At 44.1% G+C, this 12,696-nt stretch overlaps 1 protein-coding gene across 46 annotated transcripts in view; it reads right to left on the bottom strand.

Moving 5' to 3' along the window:
• SORBS1 (sorbin and SH3 domain containing 1) overlaps positions 1-12,696 on the bottom strand; it is a 217,814-nt gene that overhangs the window by 150,192 nt on the left and 54,926 nt on the right. For all 46 annotated transcript variants that reach the window (XM_080912808.1, XM_080912798.1, XM_080912804.1 and 43 more), the window contains exon 2: positions 7,514-7,596. The gene's annotated coding sequence lies outside the window, so the exon portion shown is untranslated. The remainder of the gene's footprint in view (positions 1-7,513; positions 7,597-12,696) is intronic.

Genomic DNA, 12,696 nt, shown 5'->3' with positions numbered 1-12,696 from the left:
ACGAGGTGCAAAGTGAAAGGCGCTGCCAAATACCAGACAACCCTGTGTCTTGTTAAAATGTTGGCAGGGGCTGGAACTTAGCTCGGTGTTATGATATTTGCATAGCTTGCATACATGAGGCCCTGGATTTCATCCCTGGCATTTAAATAGATGATAGACAGGCAGTCAGACAGGCAGACAGACAGACAGACAAGGAAATTAAAATGCTGGTAGCAGCAACAGGAACTGGACAGAGTTGGATAAAAGGGTTAAGTTCTAATGTTCTCTAACAGTACAATAACTACAACTGACAATTAACAATATTTCAATGCACCTGGTGGAGATTATAAAGATCCCCAATTGGAAGAAATATAAATACAGAGAAGCCAATCATCTGGACCCTGAATATCACAAGTCATTCTTTACCCCGTAAACACAGGACATTTCAAATAGAAATAAAACTACATCTTTAAATAGATGGTCCTTTCTATTGTTCATTCTCATGTTTGTCTGTACATTATAAAGGGGGTGGGGCTTAGACCCAGCCAGCCTTTCCAAGTTCAGCACTTTACTATATGAAAGAGAAAGCTTAAGAATATTAAATTATTAAAGAATACTTAAGAGCAAACAATACAATTAGAAAACTTGCACAAATGTTTCTGAAGGGTAACTATATGAGCAAATCAAATTATCCGGAGTTCAGGATGCAATGGTTTTATATTTGTAAAGAATACTAAAAAAATTATTACAATACTGCCTTCTTTTTTTTCTTTCCTTGAAGAAAGAAAAAGCATATAATTTGCTGAATGACTCCAACTATTTTGCCCCTATTGTTTTAAACCAATTTTCCCAATTTCAAAAGCTGGGAAAACAAAATGTTCTGTTGACCCTAAAGATGCCTTGATTTTTCATGCTAGGAATTCGGACAAAACATCAACTCGGGGCGGAGGTTACAAAAGCCAAGCAGGGGAGATCGGAACAGGTTGCCCTGAGGAGATCCAAGGATAGCAACAAATGTTGATGCCCATGCCAAGAATTCCACCCAGTACTAATAGATGTTCTTGTTTTCCCAACGCAACTGAAAACCAAATAATGTGAACATTTCTGAGTATTAAATTCTGGTCTCCATTTTCAAAACTTTTTAAATGCTGCTGCTTAAATAGCCATGAAAGGCAACATACTCCAAGATGGTGCCCCGGGGAACAGTGTCTAGCCATGGCTTCTGTTGGCTGGTCTCACACATATTGTAAAATATATGCATAAAAAAGAGCTTTTCTCTTGGCCAGAAAAGGGTCTGAAGAGGAATTAAATGAGCTGGGGAAGAGGACAAACTTGGCTGTGAGAAAAAAGATCCAGCACAGGTGTCTCTGCAACAGTAGCTTATGTAAGCGTGTTTCCGGCTTTGGGTCCATACTGGGACAGTTCTGAAAGCTACAAATTGCACTGAAATGGGGCTGCCTCCAGCTCAGCTCTATCTAATCAGAAAAGCCATCTTAGAGTGGGTGCCTGCCACTCAGAGCCATTCAGAAGTGGCTGCATTTAGAACTGCCTGTGATTAAGCATAACTGAACAGGGGGTGTCACCTCCTGGAAATGTACGAGGGTTGGTCCTACATGCAGATCACATACGTACATACACACCTCAAAGGGGTTCCTGACCCCTCCCGGAAAGGTCTAAGAACCAACACCTAATCAGTCACAACAGTGGAAGTTGAATGCGGTAAATTCAACAAACGAAAAGGTTCATCTATGTTTTTTTTTAAATCAGATACCAGCAGAAACTACCTATTTAACCAAGGGATAATAGGCAGAGAAGGAGATACTATGTTTGAGGGAAATACTGGAAAAGTCATCTCTTTTCACAAGGGGACCATAAGATTAAAGTACTACTGTCCTGTCAGCATCAGAAGGTCTTAGTCTAACTCAGTCCCTGGAACAACTGGGATGATTTTGTCATGTGATGGGCAGTAATCCCTGGCTATAATGACAATTCCCTTGTTCTAGTGACAATCCTAACTACAACCTAATGTTTATGTCTCCAAACCAGGAAAGAAAAAGAAAGTCAAGAAATAGTTTATCTGTACCTACAATAGTCGCTAGATGGAAGGGGAGAAATTATCTTGTTTCTACACATGGGCAGCAAATGTGACATAATTTCCTGCTTGTTTAAAAAGTGTAAAACCAAATGTGTAAATCTCTTGGGAAAACATCAATATCTAAGAATGTCAATGCTGCACAAACTGAGTTTTGGCCGGAAAATAGATGTAACAGAATACAGTTACAGCCCTAAGAAATACTTCTAAGACAATGAAGCTACCTAACAGACAGCTCATACGTCTTTGCACCAATTTATGCAAACTAAACTGTAAATATTTCCGTATAACAGAGGAAAAAGAGAGGCACACCTATGTACAGATTTGTGCACAGAAAGGCACATGAAGACCAAAGGACACTGTTAATTGTCAACCTCATCACTCCATCTTTTTGAGAGATGATCTCTCCCTGAACCTGAAACAGTTTCCAATAGAAAGGAGATAGAAGGGAGGGAGGGAGGGAGGGAGGGAGGCAGGGAGGGAGGGGAGAGAACAAGAGGACACAGTGTCATCTGCACATATGTATGCAGGTGCTTTTTCAGAGGATCTAGATTCAGTTCCCAGCACCCGCATGGTACCTTACAACATCTGTACACTCCATTTCCATCCTATGCCCTCTTCTGACCTTCAATAGGCACTAGGCACATACATAGTCCTCAGACATACATGCAGGAAAACTACTCATACATAGAAAATAAGTAAATCTATGGAAAAAATTAAGATTTCTCTCTAAAGGGTGTGGTGAAATTCACTTGAAATAGCCCTATCTGTGAGCCAGACAATGGCAACTAAACCACACCTAAAATCCTAAATTGCCTAAAGCAGTTAAATAAAGTGCTCGTTAAAAATACTCTAACATCTTTTCAGAAATCAGGAGAAGAGGGGAAGAAACTGGCCTGAATGTCATACCCCATACATGCAAAACTCTGAAACTTAAGTCAACAACCTCTTGACAGATCAATAATAAACGTGAAAACTTAAAAAAGGCAACAGGCCCGTGAACAGGCAATGACTCCAATCAAGATAAACTGAGCAAGAGCAGCTACAGACCAAGAGATAAGAAACCTACCAGATACGAAGATGAAAAGGGATGCTACTGTGATCCTGAGCAACATCAGGCATGGGAGAAGCATGAAGTTCCAAGGAGCACAGGGAGAGAAGGCTAACCAACTCCCTTCCCCACATCGCTGCCCTTCCCACCTGAACGTTCATCCCGAAATGGTCAGCGAGTTTGAAGTGCCGAACCTCTTTTTTGATTTTCCGCCCCCAAAAGCAAACCAACAAGCAAAACAGCTTATCAGCTCTGGATAGTACTTAAAGCTAAGACTGGATGGGGCCAAGCGAAGGCTTTTGACTGAGAAAAGACAAAGACAAAGGGTGTTTTTTTTTTTGGGGGGGGGGGGATAAAGTCTAGGAAGTAAATTAAGGTCTGGTGAGATGGCTCAGAGTATAAAGGCATTGACCACCAAGCATGACAAGTGGAAACTGATTCTCAGTCCCACGTGGTGGGAGGAGAGAACCAACTCCCTTGAGTTCTCCTCTGCCTACTTAGACTATGGTGTATTGTACACGTGCTCACATACGATATATACATGTAATGAGGAATTTTTTAAAGAGGTAAACTAAGGACATGTGCAAGAGAATATGGTTTGATTCCTCTTTGCTATGAACTGTACAAATGAGATAAAGGTATGAAAATTGTAACAAGGCTTCATTTTGTATAAAAGTTAAAACACTGTGATTTCTCCAAATCAAGAAAATTCATTTTAGATTTGCACAATTTAAAAAATCTGTCTGCTGAGAGAATTTATAAGCTGCATTTGTACAGTTGTCACATTGACTGTGCTTTTGGCTGGCAAGCCAAAAGACCAGCATCCCTTGCCAATAACCTGTAAACTGCTTTGTTTTTCATATGGGCTGGAGCTTTGACAAGCTGTATTTCTGGCTGACTTCAATTTACTGTTCATCCTTATTGAGGTTTGGTCTTGCTGTGTATTGTAATATTAAGTGTGGGTCCCCAGGACCTGGAGTCTCCATGTAGACCAAGGGACGCTGTATGACCCTGTCCCCAAGTTATTTCTGATTGGTAAATAATGACGTCAATAGCCAGTAGCTGGGCAAAAGAGACCAAGGTGGGGTTTAGGACTCCTGGGTTTGTGGTTGGAGGAAAAGGATGGAGGGGATAGAGGATGAAGGAGGAGTGGAGGAGAAGCTGCCATGGGCTAGGTGAAATAAATATTTCTTTTCACGCCATGATTTATGTTATCTGATAGTGATACACTGAAGGCCCACTGTGTGTGAAATATGGTTAATTACCACAGGAAGATATGATAAAATTCTATGAAAAGGGGTTGGAGAAGAGGCTCAAGTCCAGTGCCGGAGAACCTGACACCTCTGACCTCTTATGCACCCACACACATGCACACATCCACACATGGACACATTCTTGTACATATGCTCAAAAATAAATATCCAACAAAGGGTAACGGACAGCAGAGGACCACAGTAACATTTAGGGCACCCTCAACATGTCCCAGCGTAAAGAGAAGAAGAAATATAACTGCAAAACATATGTGTTCCCCAAACACCAAGGACTCATGGGAGAGAACCAGTTTTGAATCTCATACATTTTCATCTTATTTCTGTGATTCCGGCATGAAGTGCAGCTGCTCCGTGCTGGTTTCATTCACCATTTCCTGTGAGTCACCCCCTAAGCTTCCTCAGGATAGCACCAACCTCCTTAGTTTCCCCATTTCCTGCTACCTGAATGTTTCTTTTCATTTACTCCAGCTTCCGGGGAGTAAATTTGTCCTTGTCCCTTTCCTACCATCTGTTTTAAAGCTGTCTGCCTCCGTCCTCTGCCTTCAGGACAGCCCTACCCTTAACCGCAAGGCTCCTGAAGATCTCCAGGGGGTTCTTCCCCCGTCTACTTGGCCTACTGAGCACTCTGTGCAAAAGATGCCTTCATGGCAAAGCCTTTGAGTGCAGGGTGATAACTGCATTCCAGAACGGGTTGATTTGATCCCAGGCACCTGGCTTGTTTGGGCGTGGGCTCGAAGATGCCAGGTTTTTAGGGAGAATATCAGAATGTGCCTCTGGCAGACCTGGTCTCTGGAATGTGTGTGAGGACTCATAACATGCTGCCTTTGACAGTGGTTATGGTCACCAAAGGCTTCCGTGGCCTTTATAATATCAGCCTCACCTTTCATGTCTTCTGATCTCACAGAGTAGAAAACACAACCCATACAACTTAACTAGCAATTGTTGGGGAGGATCTAGGCTTTGTTGGGGAGGATCTCTGCTTTGATGGGAGGATCCCTGCTTTGTTGGGGAGGATCTCTGCTTTGTTGGGGAGGATCTCTGCTTTGTTGGGGAGGATCTAGGCTTTGTTGGGGAGGATCTCTGCTTTGTTGGGGAGGATCTCTGCTTTGATGGGAGGATCTCTGCTTTGATGGGGAGGATCCCTGCTTTGTTGGGGAGGATCTCTGCTTTGATGGGAGGATCCCTGCTTTGATGGGAGGATCCCTGCTTTGTTAGGGAGGATCTCTGCTTTGTTGGGGGGGAGGATCCCTGCTTTGTTGGGGAGGATCTAGGCTTTGTTGGGGAGGATCCCTGCTTTGTTGGGGAGGATCTAGGCTTTGTTGGGGAGAATCTAGGCTTTGTTGGGGAGGATCTATGCTTTGTTGGGGAGGATCTCTGCTTTGATGGGAGGATCTCTGCTTTGATGGGGAGGATCTCTGCTTTGATGGGGAGGATCCCTGCTTTGTTGAGGAGGATCTCTGCTTCATTTGGTTCTTTAGTGAGTGGTCCCAGGAATTAAAAGGAACGGGACATTCTCCTGGCTCTAGACACAGAGAGTGACAGAGCATGGAAGGCAGCAGAGTCCAGTCAGTAAGATGGCTTAGCTGGTGGAAGCACTTGAAACGTAAGCCTGACAGCCCGAGCCCAATCCCTGGAACCCACTCAAAGATGGAAGGAGAGAACCAACGCCACGGTTTTCCTCAGACCACATGAGTAGTGGTACACACCTCTACCCATCGTCTAGCAACTGACAAGGTCTCTCACAAGTTACCCCAAGGGTCCTATTGCCCCATTTCTTTTATCCACTAAGGATCCAAAAGAATGATTTTACAGTAAAGAGTCACACCAACTACTCAAGCTCCTCCAGTACAATGCCATCACTCAGACAGAGTAAAACCCTCAAAATTCCTCAAGCGAAATGTGTGTGTCTCTGCATCTGTATGTGCTTTTTTCTTTCTTTCTTTCTTTCTTTTTTTTTTTTTTTTTTTTTTTTTTTTTTTTTGGCTCTTTATTTATTTTTGTTTGTTCCCGTTCTGCTTTGATTTATTTGTTGTCTGATTTTAATACACACACACACACACACACACACACACACACACACACATCTTTATATGGAAAATAAGACAGAGCTAGAGTTGTAGTAACAAACTCAAAAAGAAAATGCAGATATTTTACACAACCACCCTAGAAAACAGCATTTAAAAACCACGTTAGCAACCTATACACACAGGAGGATAATTTTAATGTGTTACTTAACTCCGACACGACAGGCTTTAGAGTCTTGTCTCTCCGGCTAGCAGGTAAAGAGAGACATGAGGGTATCACAAAGCAAGACAGGAAGACTCCATCCAGCCCCGGGCAGAATGACCTGCCTGTTACAGCTGTCTCTTCAAGCTATTTGTGGGATGCTAGAAAAAGTTACTTAACTCAGGTAAAGTATGTCAGAGAGAAGTGAGCTGCAGGTATCTCAGAAGCCCAGTGTTACCCTGTATCTGCCTAACACTTCCTTCTCTCTGAAGTATTTTCACATACATTATCTCCTTTAGTCTTCAAAGCAAGCAACCCTAAAGTGTAAATAACTCAAGACATACTCTCCTGTTTAGAACCCCAGAAATCACACAATTATTCTAGATCCCACGGTAAACTTGGGAGACCCTAGATATGCTGAAACTCTGCTGTCGCGGTGTGAATGTCCCCCACAGGCTTGGATTTTTGAACACTTGGTCCCCAGCTGGTGATACTGTGTGGACAGACTTAAGAACTGTGACTTTGTTACAGGAAGTAGGTTGATGTGGGCAGTCTTTGAAGCTTCAAAGCCACATGCCATTCCCAGTTCACTGTATCCTGCTACTTGTTGATGGTGGGAGTTCTCAGCTGCTCCTGCTACTGTGCCTGCCACCTGCTGCCATAATTCCCTGCCACAAATGTACTCTTACTCCTCTGGAATTACAAGCCCCGCCTCCCTTCCAGAAGCGGCCTTGCTCGTGGTGTTTTATCAGAGAATAGAAAAGTAACTAACACACCAGCCTACAGACTTTCTTCCATGGAAAAAAAGATGAACATCTTATCTGCAAATCACAGTGCAAGGTCAATATTTCCCTTCCCTGCAACAGGAGGGTAGAGAGAAGAACATGTATTCACCAGTGTTTTATGGTGGTGGGAAGATGCATTGGTCCAGGAGTTCTGGGCAGAGAGGATCTCAGTCTTCCAATGGATGCCACCTCCTGAAACAACACATAAAACATTCTGAGTAAACCACAAACAGGCTGGCCTTACCTACCTCAGCAGGTTCATCTCAGCCCAACTGCTAGGCAACCCCTCATGCCCAAAGCCCTCAGGCTTCTCTTTAGCTCAGCCTCATTTTCCATGACAGGTCAAGGGTCTCAGTCCACATATGAAAACAGTTCCCACCACAGTGACAGGATGATGATGATGATGATGATGATGATGATGATGATGATGATGATGATGATGATGATGATGATAAACTTCATACTTTTGGCTTCTCTTTAAAAGCCAAACAGATAAGAGGATCTGTATGTAGGGATAATCTCTGTTTACTGTGTGGAAGCATCACATGTCAGTAAAAATCTGATGGCCAATAAGCTGAGGCAGGATTGGAAGGCAGGACATCTAGCAGAGAGAGAGGAACCCTGGGAAGTATGCAGGCAGGAAGATTCCCTAACCGAACTCAGAAAGTCTGACCAGATGAATGAAAGTGAGGAATGGTCACTACCCATGTGGCAGACATAGAATGATAAAAACAGGTTAATATAAATTACAAGCTAGTCAGGAAACAGACCTAGCTTATGGCCTAGGCATTTATTCATAAATAATAAGCCTCTAAGTCATTATTTGGGAATTAGGAGCCAGTAGAAAAGCCCACAGTTACATCTGTAAACACAGCCAACATTCATGTCAGACCGTGATGATCTGTTAGTAAACAGCAGTCACCCTTGATGAGTACAAACCCCAGCATTCTCTACACAGAGAACCCTGACTTTCATCCCTCAGAGCCCTCATTTGCCTCTACTTTTGTAGAGAAGCTGGGTCAATGCCCAGCACCCACAAGACAACTTATAACTATCTGTAACTCTAGCTCCAGAGAACAGAGGCCCTCTGAATGTGGCACACATACACACATGCAGGAAAACACTCATAGATAAAAATAAATTTCTAAAGAGAAACCTAAGGGCTGGAGATGTAGAACACTTGCCTAGCATGTGGAGGGCTTTAGGTTTTATCTCTAGCACATTCACAGAAAAAGAAAAAGGAGACAACTATGTATGCCTATGTATAAAGACACCAGCATCGTAATGCATCTGCAGCATTCGGCTTTAAGGGGGTAAGAGTTATTTATGTCATTCTCTCAAAGAATGTATTGATTTGTTCACTGAGCTCTGTTCCGTACCAGACAGCGTGAGGTGACGGAGATACAAAGTCAGCACAGCCCTTGAGCTGTCCTGAGAAAAAGGTCTGGTCTAGACACTCTACATGGGCATGCTCAGAAGATGTGGGAGCACTGAGCAGGAGCACCTCACGCAGCAGGAGCAGAGACGCGTGAACAGAAGACTGGGGAAAGTCCAAAGCCTGCACGGGAGAGGGGCAAAAAAGACAGTACACAGCCCAGACCATGGGACCAGGCGGGCAAAAGTAAGGGCACCGGAAAAGTCACCTGTTTTAGCTTTGTCCAGATTTCTGCTTATCTTGTTGATCTTAAACAACTCACACAAAGAAAAACAACCCAAACAAACAAACAAACAAACAAACAAAGACCCAGCCATTGTCTCGCATAATGTAACCCAGCATCTGCTGGAACTTGGTTCACGGCACTGCAAGTGCACAGGTTAAGGCCAGTGTGACAGAACAAGACACAGTCCCCCTGAATGGTGGACAGAATTTCACTGCCACCGAAGCTGTTTGGCAGTTTTTTGTTTTGTTTTGAATCTGGTTGAAAATAAAATTACCTGAAGAACTAAAGAGACCATAATATTTGGGGGGGGGGGGTCCACAGCCTCCCCTTTTATGGGAAGCTCAGATTCCGGCACCAAGCTGGGGATGGGTACCTTTGACCCAAGAGCACAGAAGCTCCAGAATAATGTCTTCCAGGTCATTAATTAAGCATCTTCCAGGAAAGCACCAAGAATACTGCTCATAGGAGATTTATTCAGTCTCAGTACGTGCGTCTCATTTCTACTCCACGATGACAGCCGCTGCTTACTTAACTCCATTAAGTAGAAGACAGAATGCCGGAAGAGCTGAAACCGGGTAAGTGAGGCCGGCCTCCCTCTCTCCGGCAGCATACACCCAGTCTCCACGTTCCCAGTAGAAACGAGGGCTGCTGAGTCCGGACAGCAGACCTGCATCCCTGCATCCCTACATAGGCTGTGCATGGCCCCTGCCAGCAGGACAAAGGATCTGCACCTCTCCAGATACCAAATGGCCTTCGAGGAACAGATTCGGGACATAAGCGTTCTGCCCAGGTCCCTCCTGCCCATCAAAGGGCAAGCAACGCAAACGAGTGTAATGTGTGGAGAGCCGCCAAGCCAGCTGAGTACTTCTCTTTGCAGATTTCCACTCTGTGGTCATGTAATAGCTTGAGCCATCGCAAGCCAAAAATGGCAAAGTAAATGTATGTGCCACTAAGATGATGGATTGGAGCAAGCTGCTTTGCTGAATGGACCAGCCTGGAGAGAGTTCTTTCTCCAGGTGTTAGCAGGTGACCTTCAGAGAGCCAACACCGGAGAAATCCACCGCCAAGGTCAACCTTCTTGAACAAAAGGCCAGGATGAGCCTCACTATCCTCCAAAAAAACAAGGAGGCACTCCCAGGATCCCAAGAAACCCACAGCTAGCCAAGGTCAACCTTCTGGAACAGTAGTCCAAGCAGCAAGTCTCACTATCCTCAACAAAACAAAGAGACTCTCCCAGGATCCCACTCCATCCCAAGTCACTTCCACTTGAGTCAGAAATCAAGTTTAGAAAGGTATACGGTAGTATTTAGGGTGGTGGCGAGTTTGGAGAAAGCAAAGGGGCTTTTGCCCCTTCTGGAAGCCCTCATTTTTCAAATGATTCATTCCTTTTCCTACAGTTCTAATGTACCCTAAAACAAGACACTTCTCTAGTCCAGTGCTTTGAAAGACATGGCAGTTTTTGTTCCAGGCCCTGCTAATGACCTTGAGCCCTCACCTACCTGAGCTTCAGCCTCCTCTTCTCTACTCCATCCCAAGACCACAAAGTAGCATTAGCTGTTGTAAATCCATCTTAGCTACCCTCGTTCCTACCAAATGTCAGCCAGGACCCACCAACCCGTTGCAGCCCAAGGGGAGCCCTCATGCCCAATGGCCTCAGAAACCTCTGTGTATCTCCTTCACATCGCAGATCACTTGTATTTTTACGTTGCATTTTGCCCCAGTCCATACATGGACAAGGATCTGTCCCCTTCTGCTTTGCCATTTTATTGGTGTTGCTTGTTCTCTACAAGTTCCAAGTTTGATAGCAAGTCGCCTATTCCAATACAGTACCTCAAAACTCTGGTTTCTGTCAAAATATACCCCAAATCTTCTGCCACCTAGCCAGGCTTGGCTGTTCTGTGTTCTTAATACAAGGCCAGACTCACTTCCCAATCTCATGGCAGACTCCTCTCTCCTACCGGCAACACAACCAGAGGCCAAGAGAGAAAAGACCAACCAACCAGGTTAGGAAGGAAGCAAATTCTAGTCCTTGACCCTTCTGGTTTGCTTTCATATCACACTGCATTGGTTATCCCACTTAAGAGACTTGCAAAATAAGCCCTTTTGAGCTTTGAAAGGATCACAGGGGCCATCACCAATGCCAACACCCTACGGGCTTGTGCTCCACTGACCCTTCCACAGGCTCCTCACTACTGTCTCCCTCCACTCAGTCCCGGTGCCAGCCCAACATCTTCCTCCTGCATCCACTGGCACAGGAAGTAGGTCTCTGAGAGCTTTTTAAAGCTCTCCCACCTACTCCACAAATTCAGTAGGAGGAAAAAAGAATGTTTCCCAAGCCTCTGAATGACACAATACTCACAAAGTACAACAGAATTAGCTGGAAACCAGCAAACAACAGCAACAACAACAATTATATTATTATTATTATTATTATTATTATTATTATTATTATTATTTTAGCTTCCCCTTAAAAAATTATAAAACCACACCTACTAAAAATGATTCAGAGTAACTTCACGCTCTTTCCTCTACTTGAACATACATCTGTTTCCTCCCCCCAAGCTGATGGTTTCTTCTCTGCTCCCCACCCTAAGACTGTATGTTTAGAACCAAACGTCCACAGATACCTTTTCTATCTGATTTGGGATCCTTGTGAACATCTCAGTGAAGCCAAGCACACCATAAATGGCCCGAGACATCCTGCTCCATATACCTTAATTCTACTTGCCTTTAGTAGTAATAAAATTTGGTATTTCTACTGCATAAAAAATAAAATGAATAGCAAGACCTCTTTCCCTATCTCTTGCCAAGGATGGGACATTCTCAGCGTTAAGGGCTCAGAGGAAACATTACCTCTTGACCAAGGCCAGTTCTGACTCCCAAACCTTACTCTCAGCAGGAAAGGCTCCTTTGCAAGGATAACCTACCATGATCCACTATTATCACATTTATTCCCTTCAAAATAGCAGGGACCTTATCTGACATGTTCATTCCTATAACCCCAGGACCACAACAGTTCCTGGCTCATACTACGTGCTCAGTATACCATGTGAGTGGAACATGGCTGAGGGCTCTCTGAACATGCTCCATGGCAGGCCTTCATTATGGCTTCTGGATACTGGTTCCCATGTATATCCTCTACTCTACACCCTAACTGCTCAGACTGGGGTTTCCATGGAGACAGAGTCAACCATACACTATTTGAGAACTTCAGATATGGACTGGGGTAGCTGGCAAACTTACCCTTCCCCCATTCCCCTCAGTTGGTGCTATAGACCCCATGAGTAAAGTCTAACCCTCTTTGTGCCAGCTCATTGCCATTAGCTTCCTTCTAACCCTCGAGCTTCCTCCACTGTGACCTGGGCCTGGGGTCCTTCCCAACTACCACAGTAATTATATCAATATCCAAAAACCATCTTTCATCTACCTATTTTCCTAATTAGGTGTCCCCTAATGGTCAGCACCCAATCTAACATGCACCTGTTAGTTCTGAGCCTGACACACAATAGGTATCTAACAAAAATATATTGACCTTAACCACACACCTTGTTTTCTGATTTGCAATTCCCACAGTGACCTGAAGAACTTCCACACAACAGGAAGTACCCTACTGCTAAATATGTTTGTTCAA

Source organism: Micromys minutus (genome assembly GCF_963924665.1).
Source record: "Micromys minutus genome assembly, chromosome: 2".
Taxonomy (NCBI): Eukaryota; Metazoa; Chordata; class Mammalia; order Rodentia; family Muridae; genus Micromys; species Micromys minutus.
Note: the sequence above shows the minus strand (reverse complement) of the source record. Positions and strands in the feature narration are given on the sequence as shown.